Genomic DNA, 7068 nt, shown 5'->3' with positions numbered 1-7068 from the left:
CATCTGGATAACAAGACATATGTACTGTTAGCATGGACATTTGTAATACATATGTGGTCCACACTGAATTCAAAGTCATTTAACTCATTCAGATTAAGATAATTTATTTAGCAGCAAATTCTTCAAGTGTTTACATCATTGAAATTATTGGACAATCCAATTGTTTTACTGTGAAATTTCTCAGTGGGCTGGACTAATTATGGTATGAATATTGTAAAAGCCAAAAATTCACATTTTAAAAATCCATTCATGGGATGAGAGCATCGCTGGCTAGGCCACTATTTATTGTTCATCCCTAATTACCCAGAGGGCAGTTAAGAGTCAACCACATTGCAGTGGGTCTGGAGTCACATGTAGGCAGGATCAGGTAAGGATGGCAGTTTCCTTCCCCCCACCAAAGGACATAAATGAACTGGATAGATTTTACTGACAATTGACAATGGTCATCATTAGACTCTTAATTTCAGATTTTTATTGAATTGAAATTCCATCTTCTGCCATGGCGGGATTTGAACCCGGGTACCCACAATATTACTTGGGTATCTGGATTAGCAGTCCAGCTGCCACCTTCCCTTGAATTAACAATCTACTGAGAAATAAATGTCTTCTTTGTAAAGGTTTAATTTTGTGGTCATTAAGGTGAAAGACATTGGGAAGTGCAATTGAGTGTAATATTTTCTTTACTCCACGTTTAGACATGCAGATTCCAATAGGAGTCACTGGTTAATGGTTTGGAGTCAGAATGGTGATTAATTTCTTGTGGTCAACCTGGGATCCAAATCCCAATAATGGAAGACTGATTGTTGCTCTGGGAACATCAGAACAGAAATAGACCATTTATCACCTCGGCCTAGTCTACCATGATATCATGGCTGATCTTCACCCTAGCTCCACCCTTACTCACCTTGGCCTCATGCCCCTTAATGATTTTGAATCATGAAAATCTATCTATTTAAGATTAAAAATTTACAATTGGTTGAGCAGCGATTGTTATTTGTAGAAGATAGTTCCAAACTTCTTCTTCCTTTCATGTATAGAAGTGTCTCCTAACTTCACTCCTAAAAGAGTCTAGTTCTAATCTTTGGGCTAATCTTTGAGACAACCCAACCAGCAGAAATTGTTTGTCTTTATTTATCCTGTTTCCCTTTAAACCTTTTAAAATTTTATTCAAATCATTCTTCTAAATTCCAAGTCATAGATATTCCTGCTAACCAACACTTAAAGTCCAAGTATAATTCTATTAAACTTACACTCTACTCTTTCTGAGACCAATGTATACTTTCTAAGGTGTGGTGCCCAGAACTGCTCACACTACATGAGGTGTGTTCTAATCAGGTTTTTGTATAATGTAAAAAGTGTATAATTTTCTTTTTTTCTTGGATTGTGGAATGAAAAGGGGAAAGGACAGTTTTAAAACCAAGGACTGGAAAGAATTCCTGCCCTTGTTTTAAAAAAAAGTTACTTGAATTCATTTGTGTTTGTGTTTACATTGCAGCTTTGCAGGCAGTGAAGGAGGTGAGATAAGACGGAATGGCACTAGAGTGTATATTCAGGGTGAGATTCAGCTGGCAACAGGTGGCCGATTGGTTTGTGAAATTGTGATCAGTTGTGGATCCCAAAGGTTATCAGCCTGATGACAATTTTCTGATTCTTGAGCAACTGATCAGCTTGTGGTTGTAAATGATATGGTACTGCTTAAAGAGCAAGTTCTATGTCTCCAGCTCTCGGAGGTAAAAGTACCTGAAGCTTGAAGAAAATTAATAATTTTTCTCACCAATTGTTGTAAGTGGTTGCCTTTGGCTAGTAACTAAGAGACTTTGTAATTAGTGTACCAATTGCTCTGTGCCTCCTGCAAAGAAGTAAAAACCTTGGAGTAAGGGGATCAAAGAACAGAAGCTGTTAGGGAACAAAAAGGGCAACTTATCAAACCCAGTGGACTAGTGCTATTGAATTGTATTTCCTCCACCCATTACACTAATTTTTGTTTTGTTTGCCTGTCTCTATATGTGTTTGCAAGGGTTTAAAATGGTGTCCTGTCACCAAGTCACCCTTTGTTTACATGTGTATTGTACTTGACACTGGTCCTACTTCTTAAATCCAGCTGTCAGAGTGGACAGAATCTCTGACACTCCTGTTTATATTTGTCAGCCAGAGATGTTGGCCAGAGATCAGAATGGTTTGTTGAAGTGGCAGGCAACTGGAAGGTCAAGGTCTTTTTTGTGGACAGAATACATTACCCTGTTGCCTGGCCAACATCTCTGTCTCAGGCTTGCTGCAGTGCTCCAGTTAAACTCAGCACAAGGTAGAAGAACAGCACCTCATCTTCTGCTTGGGAACACTGTAGCATTCTGGACTCAATATTGAGTTCAACGATTTTAGGACTTGAGCTCTCCCACGGCCTTATCCCAAACCCCACCCACCAGTCCGTGTTTTTTTTTCTTTATTTACTCCCGGGATGAGGGCGTCACTGTTATTACATAGTCTGCTATTACACAAAATCCATTGTTCCCACTAACAGTCCCTATTAAAAATTAATAATAACTAATAATCTGACCCCACAACGAAGGATATATTTCCCTTCCCACCCCTATCTGCCTTCCGTAGGGACTGTTGTCTCCGCGACTCCCTCGTCCGCTCCACACTGCCCACTAGCCCCACTACTCCCGGCACCTTTCCCTGCAACCACAGGAAGTGCTATGTCTGCCCCTACACCTCCCCCCTCGCCTCCATCCCAGGCCCCAAAAAAACCTCCCACATCAGACAGATGTTCACCCACACATCCGCTAATGTGGTCTGTTGCATGCACTGTTCCCGATGTGGCCCCCTGTACATCAGTGAGACCAAGCGATTCCAAGGGCTTCCATTATGTGGATAATTGGAGCACATTCTGGGGAAGGTGGGACCTGTACAGTAAGGACGGGTTGCACCTGAACCGGAAGGGCACAAATATTGCTCGAGCTAAAGGGACGGTTTAAACTAGATTGGCAGGGGGTGGGGATTCAGAGGATGAGGTATTCAGCCTTCCATCAGACACAACAGGGAGTGAGGTTGTTAATAAAGAAATGCGGTCAATGGAGCATAATTGTGGACACAGGGATGGTTTACAGTGTGTATACTTCAATGCTAGAAGTATCAGAAATAAAGCAGATGAACTTAGAGCACGGGTCAGTACTTGGAACTACGATGTTGTGGCCATTACAGAAACTTGGGTAACTCAGGGACAGGAATGGTTGTTGGAAGTTCTGGGATTTAGATGCTGTAAAAGAAATAGGGAGGATGGTAAAAGAGGCGGTGGAGTGGCATTGCTAGTCAGGGCTAGTATAGCAGCTACTAAAAGGCAGTTCGAGAGTGATATGTCTACAGAGTCAGTTTGGGTTGAGGTCCAGAACAAGAAAGGAGCAGTCACTTTGTTGGGGTTTTTTTTCCAGACCCCCTAATAGTTGCAGAGAAGTGGAGGAGCGGATTGGGAGGCAGATACTGGAAAGGTGCAAAGTCACAGGGTTGTAGTCGTGGATGACTTAAACTTTTCAAATATTGATTGGAAACTTTTTAGTTGTAATAGTTTAGATGGAGCGGATTTTGTCCAGTGCGTTCAGGAAGGATTCCTGACACAGTATGTAAATAGACCAACACGAGGTGAGGCCACTTTGGATTTGGTGCTTGGCAATGAACCGGGCCAAGTGTTAGACCTGTTGGTAGGAGAGTATTTTGGCGGTAGCGATCATAACTCTGTTACTTTTACAATAGTCATGGAAAAGGATAGGTACATACAGCAGGGTAAGGTTTATAATTGGGGGAAGGGTAATTATAATTCTGTTAGGCAAGAACTGGGTAACATAAAATGGGAACAGATGCTGTCAGGGAAGAGCACTATTGAAATGTGGAGATTGTTTAAGGAATGCATACTGTGTGTGCTCGCTTTGTTTGTCCCTAGCAGGCAGGCAAGATGTGGTCGATTGAGGGAGCCTTGGTTCTCAAGAGAGGTCGAACGACTGGTTAAGAGGAAGAAGGATGCTTACATAAGGTTTAGGAAACAAGGATCGGATAAGGCTCTAGAGGGTTACAAGTTAGCCAGGAAGGAGCTGAAGAAAGGGCTTAGGAGAGCTATAAGGGGGCATGAGAAAACCTTGGCAGATAGGATCAAGGAAAACCCCAAGGCTTTTTACACGTATGTGAGGAATAAGAGAATGACCAGAGAAAGGGTAGGGCCGATCAAAGATTGTAAAGGGAATTTGTGCACGGAGCCTGAAGAGATAGGAAAGATCCTTAATGAATACTTTTCTTCGGTATTCACAACTGAGAGGGACCTAGTTGTAGAGGAGGACAGTGTGAAACAGGCTGGTAGGCTAGAGGAGGTGGATGTTAGTAAGGAAGATGTACTAGGAATTTTGAGGAACTTGAAGATAGATAAGTTCCCCTGGCCTGATGGGATTTATCCAAGGATTCTATGGGAAGCGAGGGAAGAGATCGCAGGGCCTTTGGCAATGATCTTTTCGTCCTCACAGTCCACGGGTATAGTGCCGGAAGATTGGAGAGAGCAAACATCATTCCCTTGTTCAAAGAAGGGAATAGGGCTAACCCCGGAAATTACAGGCCAGTTAGTCTTACTTCAGTGGTGGCAAAATTATTGGAAAGGGCTCTGAAAGAGAGGATTTATGACCATTTGGATAGGCACAGTTTGATTCGAGATAGTCAGCATGGATTTGTGAGGGGTAGATCATGCCTCACAAACCTTTTTGAATTCTTTGAAGAGGTGACCAAACACGTGGATGAAGCTAGAGCAGTGGATGTGGTATACATGGATTTAAGTAAGGTGTTTGATAAGGTTCCCCATGGTAGGCTCATGCAGAAAGTAAGGAGGCATGGGATCAGGGCAAATGTGGCAGATTGGATTCAGAATTGGCTGACCTTTAGAAGACAAAGGGTGGTAGTGGACGGAAAATATTCAACATGGTGCTCAGTTATGAGTGGTGTATCACAAGGATCTGTTCTGGGTCCTCTTCTATTTGTGATTTTTGCAAATAATTTTGTAGGAGTGGAAGGGTGAATTAGTAAGTTCGCGGATGATACGAAGGTGGGTCAAGTTGTGGATAGTGTGGAGGGCTGTTCTAGGTTATAAAGGGACATTGATAGGATGCAGAGCTGGGCTGAGAAGCGGCAGAAGGAGTTTAACCCTGAAAAGTGTGAGGTGATTCAGTTTGGAAGGACAAACTGGGAAGCAGAATACAGGGTTCAGGGAAGGATTCTTGGCAGTGTGGAGGAGCAGAGGGATCTTGGGGGTTCATGTCCACAGTTCTCTGAAAGCTGCCACCCAGGTGGATAGAGTTGTTAAGAAGGCATATGATGTGTTAGCTTTCATTAATAGAGGGATTGAGTTCAAGAGTCGTGAAGTTATGCCCCAGCTATACAAAAGCCTGGTTCATCCACATCTGGAGAATTGTGTCCAGTCCTGGTCGCCTCATTACAGGAAGGATGTGGAAGCGTTGGAAAAGGTGCAGAGGAGATTTACCAGGATGTTGCCTGGAATGGAGGGAAGGTCTTACAAGGAAAGGTTGAGTGGGAAAGGATGAGAGGTGACTTGATAGAGGTGTACAAAATGATCAGAGGTATCGATAGAGTGGCCAGCCAGAGACTTTTTCCTAGGGTGGAGGTAGCTATTATGAGGGGGCATAGTTTTAAAGTGAGTGCAGGTAGATGTAGGGGAGACGTCAGAGGTTAGGTCCTTTACTCAGAGTGGTAGGGGCATGGAATGCATTGCTGGAGAGGGTAGTGGAGTCGACCTCATTCGGGGCATTTAAGCAGCTATTAGATAGGCATATGGATATAGTATAAGGTAGGGGTGGAGGTTAGATAGACCTTAGGTTTAGGGTAAAAGTTTAGCACAACATCGTGGGCCGAAGGGCCTGTACTATGCTGTACTGTTCTATGTTCTAAGTGGAGGCTTGGAGACCACTTTGTAGAACACCTGCACTCAGTTCACGACAAACGACAACACCTCCCACTCCTTGGACGACATATCCATCCTGGACCTCCTCCAGTGTCACAATGATGCCACCCGGAAACTGGAGGAGTAGCACCTCATATTCCCCCTTGGGAGCCTACAATCCAGTGGTCTCAATGTGGACTTTACTAGCGTCAAAATCTTCCCACCCCAGCCTCATCCCATGGCCAACCCTCCCTGTCATCCCCGCCTCCTTGACCTGTCTGTCTTCTCTCCCACCTATCCGCTCCTCCTACCTCACTGACCAATCTCCATTACTGCCTACCTGTACTCACCTACCACCATCCCACCTACCTTCCCCAACCCCGCCCCTCCTCTCTATTTATTTCAGATCCCCCTTCCCCTTCCCCCATTTCTGACAAGGGTCCCGACCCGAAACGTCAGCCTTTCTGCTCCTCTGATGCTGCCTGGCCTGCTGTGTTCCTCCAGCTCCACACTTTGTTATCCCTATTAATAGCAATTCACCCACCTAACCGGTTTCCTATCTACTCCTTTGTCTGTCCAATTGTTCTTCTGTCGCTTTCGGCTCTATCCCCACCTATCTTTTACTCCTTACCACTGCCCCCCCACCCAATCTTCTGCATATAAACTGACATTTTCCTAGCTACCATCAGTTCTGAGTCACTGGACCTGAAACATTAACTCTGACTTCTTTCCACAGATGTTGTCAGACCTGCTAAGATTTTTCAGCAGTTTTTACTTTTGTTTCTGATTTACAGTACCTGCAGTTCTTTTGGTTTTTAATTGAGATTTCTATTCAATCATCTAAGTTGTTCATAAGTATGATTGTGATGTATAATTGAGGCTCCAACAGTTTCATGGTATCACAATGTACACCAACGACCTGATCATCTAACTCAATGCAGGGATTGAATATGGAACTATCCTAATCTATAAGGATGTGTTGTTTGCTAAGCTTGGGCTCTTTCAAATTCTGGAGAGGTGTACATAGACAGTTTAATGAAGGCACTAAAACAGAAGTTGCTGGAAAAGCTCAGCAGGTCTGGCAGCATCTGTGAAGAGAAAAATCAGAGTTAATGTTTCGGGTCCGGTGACCCTTCCTCAGA

Source organism: Rhincodon typus, chromosome 13, assembly GCF_021869965.1.
Source record: "Rhincodon typus isolate 14 chromosome 13, sRhiTyp1.1, whole genome shotgun sequence".
In the NCBI taxonomy this organism is placed as follows: Eukaryota; Metazoa; Chordata; class Chondrichthyes; order Orectolobiformes; family Rhincodontidae; genus Rhincodon; species Rhincodon typus.
This window is presented reverse-complemented; position numbering follows the sequence as displayed.